Below are 13165 nucleotides of genomic sequence, written 5' to 3'. Positions count from 1 at the left end.
TCGAGACTGAACTCTGAGCCCCCAAAAAAATGGAAAAAAAAACACAGAGATCTTATTTAAAATTAGAACCTTACCAATTCCAATTCTGAATATAGAACTTTCTAATCGAGTCGTCGTACTGAGGTAAGGAAATGAGATCTATGTAGTGGAAGTTTACAAGAGCTAATGAAATTAGAGATGGTAAAAAAAACAAAGCAACCGATAACGGTAAATCAATTGTAATAGAATTTAGATTAAAAACCCTCAAAAGGCTGAAAAAATATAGGAGATCGAAATACAACTAAAAATCCAGTAAGGGGAGAAGTAGAAGAAGATGTGAATACGAGAGATTTAGTAGCTCACCAATCCCAAACCTCAATGTAGAAACACTACTACGAAAAAGCAGGATACTGACGGCGTAAATCGGTCGGTACTAACGGATTTTCCGTCAGTATTTCCATTTCTTGACGGACATTTCGTCAGGAATCCGCGTCAACGATTTCCGTCACTAAAAATAGTGTCCTGACGTAATTTCCGTCACGAAATGGAAATACTGACGGATAACTGACGAAATAACCGTCGTCCAATAACAGCAGATGACAGACGGAATTTCCATTAGTATTTCCAATTCCTGACGGATTGTCCGTCAGGACAGTGACACGTGGCAATTTTGGCGGCTGTTTTGAAATTATGAAAAATTGCCCTCTGACGGAAATTCCGTCAGGAAAGTCAAACTTTCTTTGACTTTCCTGACGGAACTTCTGTTAGGAGCGTGACACATGGCGTTTTTCAGGAAAATGGAAATCCTGTCCTCTGACGAAAATTCCGTCAAGAAAGTCAATTGAGGTTTTACTTTCCTGACGGAATTTCCGTCAGGATTATTAAAAAACAGGGGCTGGAAACAGCAGCTTGCTGCCCAGCCACGAAGCGTATTTGCATCATTTTAAATACAACCAGAACCTGCAAAACACATATACAATCGTCGACCGCCAAGCGGGAATCCATTTTCACGTCGACTGCAATTGCGGGACTAAAGAGAGGCAACAAAAGAGAATTGAACGCAAATGTTTTACATAAAAAGTAAGTCAAATTCGTACATTGTCTTACTAATTAAACACAAATCACTTATGTTTTTTCATACTCCCTACTAGACGACAATAATAACCTAACTAAAGCCTCTAACCTAAAGGCTCTAACCTATAGGGGAATTAAAACTACCACCTCCAAACCCGTGTCTATCATCCGCAAAGTCGTCCCGACCATGTGGGTTGAATTGTGAGCACGTGTTTGGGGGTTGAGATGCTTGCATATTAGCCCAAGCCTTTTGCATTGCCGCCATTTGTTCGGCCGGTTGATGAACAGTTTCTTCAAGACCTAGTCGAGCGGCTCGCTCATCATTCATTTGGGTGGAAAGCTGTGAAATCATGCTAGGAGCATAAGAAAAAGATCGGCGACCACTTTTGTTAGTAGAAGGATCATACCATACTTCGGCCCCTTTTTCTCCGGCCCCAAATAGCCGGTTCTTCTTGTCAAAGCCCTTGACAACCTTGTAGCATTACCGGATCTCGTCGGGAGACTGTTCAAGTGGCAATGGTTGACTCATCTCCTCATTGTAAGCATTCTAAAAAAAGAGAGAAAACCTTCAGAAATGATATATATATATATATATATATATATATATATATATATATATATATGATGCGTGTCTATTATATAAGGTTTTCACCTCATTTTTACACGCATTTCTATGCTTTTTATGTAGCATCTGGCTACAAATACCCCCGAATATTCTACTTTGGTCCGTTTATTGTAATTTGCAGGAATTGACCGAGGAGGAGCTAAATCGAGCCTTAATTGTCCCAATTGTATGCATTTACGGGAAATAAGGATCCGGAGTTTGGGAATCTTACACTTGGAGGACGTATGAGATTAGTTAAGGAAGATGTTCAAGTCCTGGTGCGCATATATAGCTCGATCGAGTGCTTTAGTGCTCGATCGAATGCTTACACACTCAAGATTGGTCGATCGACCAGCTCAAGGAGTCGATCGAGGATGTTCAGCAAGCAGTGCTCGATCGAGAGGTGGTTCTAGCTCGATCGAGTGACTTAGAGTTCGATCGAGTGATCAACTTACTCGATCGAGAGGTTTTCGTGTGTTTTTGGTTTATTTCCGCCTAATCTTCTATGGGCTTTTGTAATCAGTCCATGGATTAGGTTTAAGACAATTTTTCAGTATAAGACTGAGGAGAACACTACGTTACTCCCATCTCCCTTACCACGTACATTTTCATCTGTTGTTTTTGGTCTTGTTCTTTGGGAATTCTACTCTCTACCTTGCTACTCGGATTCGGTACTATCAATTTAATTATTCCCTTATTGTTTTTATTGTTTTAATTCCTTTTCTCTCTTTACTTGATAATCGTTCAATCAATTAGATCATTCATCATGTTTAGTTTTAATTGTTTGGCTATTGTTATTGTTAATCTGACAATTATGAGTAGCTAAATCCCTATGCTAAGACTATAGGGGACCCATGATTTGAAGGAAGAGTAATCGAAGTACTAGATCAATGCCGGTACCGCCTTTGTTGTTTAAATGCTACAAATAACTGTAATTGCCTAATTGAGTCGACGCAATTAGACCCTTATTCTTGGTGGACCTTGACCTGGACCGAAAGGTTGGAAGAGGGAGACTAGTAGCGAACAATAGAGTATTGCAGCGAGGGCGAAAGTTAAACTGTTTACGCTTTAGGGTGAATTAAGGACCGAAAGGTGACGTTCGCTATCCTTTAGACTGTACTGCATTGACTTGGGACATAGATTACTCGACCTGGACGATTGTGGCGAACCGCTTGTCTTAGCTATTCTCTTTTATCTGTCAAACCCCTCCTTTTAATTTCTCTTTCCCTTGCTCCTTTAATTTAGAAATCACAATTTAAAACCCCCATTTTGGTTACCTTGGCGAACCTAGTTTGAGACAATTTCCTACCTCTCTGTGGATTCGACCCGACTTCCCTAGCTATATTAGTTAGTTGGCCGGTTGGTTATTTTTGTGAGTACGCGACAGACGTGTCAATATATATATATATATATATATATATATATATATATATATATATATATATATATATATATATATATATATATATATATATATATATATATATAGAGCCAAGTTCAAATGAGTCCACCTAAATATTTGAGTCCCTAAGTCCTAATCTAAGCCATTGATCTTCTAAGATTGATAGTTGAGATTTGAAACTTTTAAACAATTTTTGGAATGAAACTTTAATGTTTTATAAAAGAAACTTTAATATGTGAATGAAACTTTAATTCTTTAGAATTATAACTTTAAATTTTTAAAGTCATTTTTTAACAAAATTTTAAAATTTAAGTATTTTTGAATATAATTTTAATGTTTTTCAAGTGAAACTTTAATGCTTAAAAGTGTAACTTTAATTTTTTTTTAAACCATTTCTAACAAAAAAAATTTGATTTATGAAATAATGTAATTATAATTAATGTTTTTTTAATTTAACTGATTTTTGACTCTAACTTTAGTGGTATACGAGTACAACTTTAATGCCTAAAAATGAAACTTTAATTTTTTTAAGTCATTTTTAATAAAAAATTTTGGATTTATGTAATAAAGTAACTGTGACTAAAATTTATTTAATTTCACTCATTTATGGACGTAACTTTAATAAATACGGGGTGAAACTTTAATGTTTAACAAGTAAAACTTTAATGTTTTTTAGGTCATTTCTAATATAAAAATTGAATTTATGTATTAATATAATTTTAAAGTTTATATAACTTTAATCATAAATTATGAAACTTTAATCATAAATTATGAAACTTTATTCTCGAATAACTTTATCGACTGAAATTTTAGTCCATGTCCTGTAACTTTAGTACTTTAATGGTGAAACTTTAGTCCATATCGGTGAAACTTTAGTCTGAACCACCACCATCGACACCAACTAATAACAACCACCACCTCCTTTGTCACCAACCTGACCCACCACTACCTTTACCAACCACCACCACCACAACCACAGTCCCACCACCACAACCACTTCACAGCCAACAACCACCATAGATCTGAATAAAAGAGTGGAAAAAAAAAGGAGGGAGTTAGAGAGGAGGTAGTTAGAATGACCGCCCATAACTCACGGCACGGCCACCACCACCACGGTCCACCAACCATTCCGTCCCTTACTCAAATCTGAAAAAAAAAAACAGAGAGAGAGAGGCGGTAGAACAACCACCACGACAACATCGAACCAAAAAAAAAAAAGTGAGAAGAACAGACGGCGGAAACCAACACGACAACAGCGAACAAAAAAAAAGATTTTCAGTACAACCACCGTCGCATCAACATCCCAACCGCCATTTTGGTCATTAATAATTAAATTTCGAAACAAAATGAAACTTATAGCCACTTTTATGTGTAGATTTGAAATTTTCAAAAAAAAAAAGTTTTCAATGTGTAGATATGATATTTTCGAAACGAGAAATAGAGAAATGAGAAGCGGAGGGAGGCGGCAACGTGGGTAGTTGAGGACGAGAGGAAGCAGGCGGGTGGCGGACTGGCGGCGAGTAGGTGGCGGCAGTTGGAGGTGATGGAGAGAAGGAGAAAGAGAATGGAGTGAGAGTGATGGCGGCATAGTGGCGGCAGCAGCTTCGTGCGGTGGCCGCGTGAGTTACAGAGGAGGAGGGAGAAGAGGAGAGAGGAGGGAGTTAGAGAGAGGAGGAGGCAGTGAAAATGAATGAGTGAGTGAGGATGAATTAGGGTTTGCTTGCTTTTATATCTCCCCTCTTTTTTTTGTTTTAATCTTAGCCATTTATTTTCTATGATCTAAGGGTTAGAAATAGGACTTAAGGACTCATCTAAGAGTAGAGGACTCACTTGAACCTAATTCTATATATATATATATATATATATATATATATATAGTCAAGATCCGGTGAGAACGACACTCGGTGAGAACGGTGAGAACGAACTAACTAACTTTTATTAAACTAAAAACACAGTACAGTTTTAGGAAAATAAAAAACACGCGTTCGTTTGAACTAACCAACATCCCCTTTCACAACTTCACCTTGTTTCACATACTGTCATCAGAATCGGAGCTCCGGCAAGCTATCACCAGCAGTACGCTCGTTTGATGGCCGCACACCACCAACAGATCTCCGACAGCCACACGACCATACAATCATACATGCACCTTCAACATACTGCCACCGGCATCACAAATAAAAACAAACGCATCACCCATCATATGTCACTCATCCCTACCGAACACAATCGAACTTTCCGACCAACCATATATCTCCGACGAAGGCTTGCTGCTGCATTTTATTACATCATTTGCGACCTCTTTCGCGTCTCCATCTTCACTCTCACCATAATCCTCATCGACGCATCACCATATTCACCTGTAATTTGTTCCCATCTATTCAATGTATCTACATCAAGATTTGATGTACCTAACCACTATTTTAATGTACCTTAACATAGATACACAAAATTAGTTGTTAGGTACAACAAAATTGATCTGAGATACATCGATATATAAGCCAGATACACACTTATTTCGTTTAGCTCTAACAGTGATAAACTGATGATGGAGAAATTAGATGTTGATGGTTGGTCGGAGAAATCAAAGATGGTGATGGAAAAAGAAAAGAGAGGTATACAAAGACTCGCATAAAAAAGATGTCGTCGGCGGAATCTCGGTAGACTAACCTCCGTCAGTTACAAGGGTCGATTGCGGTGTCGCACGTTGGGAGAAGACTCATAACCATTTTCCAATTACACATTCCAGAATCCGTCAATCCCCAATTTCACTCATCCCCAATCTTCATCTGCTTCCGTCGTCGACAATCAGTTCATGACCGGCGACTCTCCCATTTCCAATCAGCGTACTGTCAACGACGGTGATTTTGGATGCGGAATAAGGGCGAAAGGGACGCGAATTGAAGGAGGGGCATAACGGTGGTCATCTCGGTGCCAGCGTACTGTCAACGACGGTTAGTGACGGGGCTCGGTGTCGGCGATGGGTGTGGTGGTTGCGGATTTTGGTGGTAAACTGGTAATCGTAGATTAGGATGAATGGGATTTGGATTTAGGATTTGGGCTTTGGGCTTTGGGTAGTGTGTTGTTAATAATGGGGTGGGCTGATAATGCATTTGTTATTAATAATGGGCTAGATAGTTCGTTCTCACCGAGTGTTCGTTCTCACCGGATCCTAAATCTATCTATCTATATATATATATATATATATATATATATATATATATATATATATATATATATATATATATATATATATATATATATATATATATATATATATATATATATATATATATATATTGTAACACCGCGAATTTATCATTTTGACATTTATAATTTATTTAACCATTTTATTACTTTACTTTATATTTTTAAATTATTTAATCTGATTAATTTTATTTTAAACATGATTTTTATAAAGGTAATATTTTAAAGTTTAATTTATGTAAAAATACGTATTTTAGTCGGATAGTAATAATAATTTTCCATCTTAAATTAATATAGACTTGAGACATTTTCCCGTCTAGCATAAGACCGTCACATTTCACTTTTGAACCTAGTTTAATCCGGACCAACCACAAATCGACTACACATTCACCTACCCTTTTACACTCTACTCTTAAATAATAATAATAATAATAATAATAAAAATAATAATAGTAATAATAATAATAATAATAATAATAATAATAATAATAATAATTATTATTATTATTATTATTATTATTACTACTACTACTACTACTACTACTACTACTACTACTACTACTACTACTACTACTACTACTACTACTACTACTACTACTAACCCCACCAACCCGTCTTCCCCCTTCCTCTTTTTTTTTGGAATCAGCTACCACAACAACAACATACAACGACACCTTTAAACTCCATTTCTGTCGTCCTTCTTACTCCGATCCCGTCACCATTTCTCAACAAATTCGATAATTTTTGTACCATTCTATTCCTCTTACCTTCCTCCTTCCTTCAAGGTAAGAAAGTCTCATTTTTGTGGTGGTTTCGTTTTTCGCCGTCTTATAAAAGTGTCATCTTTTATCTTCCTTATCCCGTTTTCTTGCTCTTTAATGAAGGATTTGAAGACCCAAAGTAAGACTTGTGCCATGTGAACCATTTATTCGAAGAAGTTATAAGGTAACGGTGATAGGTTACTCGACAAAGTGTAGGAATTTTGCCTTATAAACTAGTTTCTAGCTTATGTGTGTGTTAAAGTTGTGTCCTTTTCGCTTTCTTTCATTTGTATGGTTGAGTGTGTGAGTTTAGGAGGCATTTTACATGTTTGTCCGGCTGTTCTCATAGCTTATTTCTCATGTATGATGGGTCGTTTGTGAGCTATGCAGATTCATCAGATATTGAAAAGGCTCTGAATGTTTTTAAGAGACTAAGCAAATAGTTGGTAAAAGCATTATATAGGTGAGTGGTTCCGAGATGTTGGGAACGTATTATGACCAAACGATTTATGAGGTAGCTGATTCATAGTTAATGGGTATTAGCCAACTAGATTTTAGTGATTATAGATTTTACATGGTGTATTTCACAAGAGATGAAAGATGGTCTGCGTCACCTAAAGGAGAGCAATTATGTGGGTTTAATTGAGTTTTTGTTGGTCCTATATGATGAATATTCTCATACTGCAATTGTTATGCAATATTTAAAGTGCCGATTTTTATTAGGCTTTGAGCTTGGGCTTGTCATTGTACAGAGAACCTAATTTGGGTGTTGCTGTTGTGGGTACATTATCGAAATTCCGTCTCATGCTTTATATAACGTATTTCGTTAAACATCGTTCATTTGTATGTTTTTCTCACATGAGGTATAATTGTAGAATTTCGTTATTTAATTATTTTTCCTGTCTCAAGTATACATGTGAAATCCTCGTGTTTTATATTACGTAATTCATTAAATATCGTTCAATTGTCACATTTATTCATTTGGACTCGTCACATTTATTTAATTGAGCTTGTTGTGTTACATTTGTAGGACTTCACATAATTGGATTGTTGGACTTCACATGATTTACTTATTGGGTTTAATAGGTCTTGTTTATTGGGCTTGACATGATTCAATTGTTGGGTTTAACATGTTTCTTTCATTGGCTTTCTCATATTTTATTTATTGGGCTTAAGAGTGAGTCATTTGTGATGGTTCCATTTTATTCCGTAATTTTCACATAACGTAAATTATTCATTATCGCTCGTTATACTATATTTAACCGGCATGTTAAATTATGAAATGAAATATTTATTTATATGATATAAGTATGAAAGAATGATTATAAATAATTACTTGTAAAAGGTCGCATTCTTGTAGAAATGCCATAATACCATCGTATATGCTTGACATACATTTTCGCCCTACTTGTGCTGTTCTGGCAAGTACGAGTTTGGCCTGTTTGTGCTGTTCTGACAAGTACGGTTTTGGCCTACTTGTGTTGTTCTGGCAGGTACGGTTTTAGCCACTTGTGCTATTCTGGCAAGTGAGTTTTATCTTAGTTTTTCCGCCACTTTTGTGCTGTTCTGGCGATTGGGGTACTCGGTCTCCTTAGTAGTCGAGTCTTGGGTGTGTGTTGTGCTAGCGCACGTCGAATCGGGATGTACACCCGTAAATCTGCAGATTTAGACTTGGACCGTATTATCATCGTAGTCCTACCCCGGGAAATTATAGTCTAAGAGTGATAAATGTCTTGCATTATTTGGATGGTTACTTTGGTCACATCTCCTTGAAAAACGTGCTCGGGGCTAAGTGGTCGTGTCTGCTTCCTTGTCTTTCTTCTCCAATTATTTATTATTTCTTATGCCTTACTTACTTGTTTATTCCATCATTTCTTTTATCCTTGTTGGTTTAAACACGTATGGCCCCATGTTTAGTTATAATTCGATTCACTCATAACTTATCTAATATGATTATTTGTTTATGTTCTTTGTTATGTTCGTTTTGACATTTTGTGGCTGGGAGAACGTTGAGTTACTTCCCACTGACTGTGGCTTTCTTATTTACATGAAAGGCAGGTTTGTGAAGATGCATTTGTGGGTATTAGACGTGTGAGCTTGCGAGCACCTTGGACTAGTAGTCGTTTTATTAGGATTGCTTAGACTCACCTTTTATTGTATTATCATTCGAGAGATATATTTTCCCTCATCTTTGACTATCACGTTTGTATAAACTTAACTTTATTTCCGCATTCTTTATTTGGGTTTTAGATTTTAATGAACCTGCGCTTTAAACCTTAGAAGTTTCAAAAATTTCCTAATTTTCGCTTGAATTTATAAGTTATATTTTCCGCATTATTGCGGGGGTTCACAGTTGGTATCAGAGCCTATGTTGCTCCCGACGCACACACGTGTACCCTAAATTTAAATTTTGACTTGACCTTGAATAATTAATGAGAGATGGGTAGACTTAAGGACCTAAGGTGATAGTCTGTAGTGTGTTTGCTCATTGTTAGGTTCTAACATGTTTGTTGATTGTCAATTAATGATTGTTGTACCCTTGGATCAATGACCGTGATTTTACCCGTGTTGCGATCAAGAATTAGTGCCTATTGCCGGAAATTGAAGAATGCTTCTATTTCCTCGAAGATGTTCCTCGTTCTTGTGTACCTTGCCTTGTTCTTTTACTTCTTGATGCTTATTTCTTCTTATAAACTCTCTTTTGTTTTCTTTTTCCTTGGAAGCTACTTTTGTACCCTCCCAACTTGTCCTTTGCTCCTTACTTATCCTGCCTTGACACTTTATAGATATCTTTCTTTCTTTTGTGGGATGTTAATCTTGGTTAGATAATTTGACTTTTGAGGTGATTGTTTGTGGTTGACCCATAACCCTGGTTTTGAGAGGTTGTGATGCTAGAAATACTTAGGGAGTGTGATGAGGCATACTTAGTGATTCTTATACCTAATTCCTTGATAAAGTGAGTATATTTGATTGGTGGATTCTATGTGTTAAGTGTGAGTTGCCTATGATACTAAGGTTATGGAACTTGGCCTTGTTGTTTACACTTGGAATTTGAGAACTTGGTAACTCGAGTATTGGTGATTGGAGCTTTGACATGGATAGAATTTATGATGAGAGCTTGGAAGGAAACACCTCTAGGATGTTGTTGGCCATTGGTGGTGAAAGTGTTACTTGGAAGTTTCAGTTGAGCTCGAGGTTAGCATAGTCGGTATACTTTTGTGAGCGTTGTGATGATTACATAAGAACCGTGTTAGGCGAGAGTTGTTGCTAGTTTTAGAATCTCATTTGGGTATTCACATTGCGGTAATGAGAATTAGTAGCCAGAGTTCTTGAGATGTAATTATAAGTTGGGATCGATAGATGTTGAGCTGAGATGAGTTAGATGTTTTGGGTGGTTGTCTCGTACTTTGGAGAATGTCACCATCTATGCTTTGGGTTTCGAGAGTATAAAAAGATTTATTTGGGATGATAGAATGCGCAAAGGAACTTTTGAATTTGGATTCTTGATTGAGGGTTGTACCATTCTGAGAAACTCATAGTTTACACTAGTTGGATATGAGCATAACTTTGTTAGAATCTTTAACCTTGATCTCGTGGAGGTTGTTTGTAGATGTTTGAGGATTTCGAGTGATGAAATCACACTTATAGTGAAGTACCTTATTTCATGGAATGGCTTAGGATGAAGTAACATAAGTGTTTTAAGGAAATCCTTAGGAGTGATGTGGTTATGAGTTTTGTTGTTAGGAAGTTTTCGGAACCGCTTAGCATGATGTTCTTATTTGAGATTTGAGTATCTAGAGTTTCCTTGTTGTCTATTTTTCTCTTTTTCTTTGACCATAAGCGTTACCGTTCTTACCCCTCTTCCTCGCTTCGTCGTTCTCCTCCTTTAAGTTTGCTGTTGGTAACTTATAAAAAAACTGTATCTTTGACATCGTTGTTGACCTTACTTCGACTCTTACCCCTAGGGAGTTCATCATAGTTCTTTTGTTGGTTAAGTTTGAACCCTCTTAGCGTACCTTGTATTTTGGTGTCTAGATTACCTTTTATTTCGTACGATTTCAACCATTTCAAGCTACCATTTTTGGTTCGTTGTTAAAAATTTATGTTACTTTTACAAAACTTTACCTATTTTAGAGGTTTGAAAATAAAAATTTAATTTAGTTCCCTTTTGTTCTTTGAGTATAGACTTCTTTATCATGATCTTTGAATGCTAAACCCGAGTTGCTTTTAATTTTGCTCAATTTCTAACTAACTTTGACTTATTTATGGTTCCTTGTTAAAATTTAATGTTATATTTTCAAGAACTTGACTCCTTTTAGAGTTTAAAAATGAATCTTTTACTTTTCATTTGGCTTTTACAAAAGAAAATTTGAGTGGATTATCATTTTCATTTGGTTTTAACGTTGATGGGATGTTAGGACTCGTCATTTAAGGCGTCTAATAACTTGTCCTATGCTTATCGGCGAATGAGTTTGTTTTGAACTTGTCTTTGGCTTGGAAAGTTAGCGCGCTCTTGTGTGAACGACAAGAGCAATTTCGTTCCATGAAGGATACTTTTACTTTTGAAAACTCTCCATGACCGTTTCTGGAAATATTTTGATTTTGGATTTCTGCAAATGATGTGGTATTTAACCTTGTCTTTGATTTGGAATGTGATGTTCTTGAATGCGCAACGAGAGCACTTCCGTTTCTTTGATGAGAATCTGGTACTGTTGAAAAATTTTACTTGAGACTTTTGAAGGAATTTTGATTCTTACTAGGACAAACCTTTTAATATTTTAGTTACCGATTTCAACAAGTCCGGCTTTATCCTTATAACCTTTCATTTTGTACTTTCAAGTTTCGAGGACGAAACTTTTTAAAAGACGGGGTGATTGTAACACCCGCGAATTTCTCATTTTGACATTTATAAATTATTTAACCATTCTATTACTTTACTTTATATTTTTAATTTATTTAATCTGTTTAATTTTATTTTAAACATGATTTTTATAAAGGTAATATTTCAAAGTTAAATTTATGTAAAAATACGTATTTTAGTCGGATAGTAATAATAGTTTTTCGTCTTAAGTTAATATAGACTTGAGACATTTTCCCGTCTAGCATAAGACCGTCACATTTCACTTTTGAACCTAGTTAATCCGGACCAACCAAAAATCGACAACACATTCACCTACCCTCTTACACTCTACTTTTAAATAATTCTTTTATTATTATTATTATTATTATTATTATTATTATTATTATTATTATTATTATTATTATTATTAATTATTATTATTATTATTATTATTATTATTATTATTATTATTATTATTATTATTATTATTATTATTATTATAATTATAATTATTATTATTATTATTATTGTTGTTGTTGTTATTTTTGTTGTTGTTGTTGTTGTTGTTGTTGTTGTTGTTGTTGTTGTTGTTGTTGTTGTTGTTGTTGTTGTTGTTGTTGTTGTTGTTGTTGTTGTTGTTGTTGTTGTTGTTGTTGTTGTTGTTGTTGTTGTTGTTGTTGTTAATATTATTTTTTATTTTTTATTTTTTATTTTTTAATAAAAAGGATGCGCGCAGCTTTCATTAAAATAGAAATAAAAAATTACATGAAATTGGTGGGGAGCCGAGAGACAATCTGGGCTCCCACTCCCTTAGCAACAGCAAAGCTAAGTCTAGTAAAAATGTAAGCGGCCACCCGAACCCCCGCATCCTGAGATACCGATAATTTCTAGATCTGCTTGAGCAAGACAATAACATCCGAACCCAGCTCCCCAAGTGAAGAGAAAGAGAAGGGAAGAAAACCATAACCCGCAGCTGCGCACAAATCCCCGTACTTAGCACACTTACGCTGAGCAGCATCAGCGACAACCCGGCCATGCACAAAATCCGCCATCCCAGTCTGAGTCAAAGGAGAAGACCCTGTCAAGTCGACGCACACATCGCGCCCCCTGTCCCAAGAATAAAGCAGCAAATCCGCAGGACGAAGAGACCCACCATGCCCGTCAACCAAACCGATATCAACCTCCTTTCCCGCAGAAATATCAGATCTATAGCAGATGTCGAATAGAGTGTCACAGACGAGGTTATGCCGATGTTTAACGCCCACAGTACCAGTACAAGAAAAAACGTGGTCACCAAA

This window comes from Silene latifolia, chromosome 9 (assembly GCF_048544455.1).
Source record: "Silene latifolia isolate original U9 population chromosome 9, ASM4854445v1, whole genome shotgun sequence".
Lineage (NCBI taxonomy): Eukaryota > Viridiplantae > Streptophyta > Magnoliopsida > Caryophyllales > Caryophyllaceae > Silene > Silene latifolia.
Note: the sequence above shows the minus strand (reverse complement) of the source record.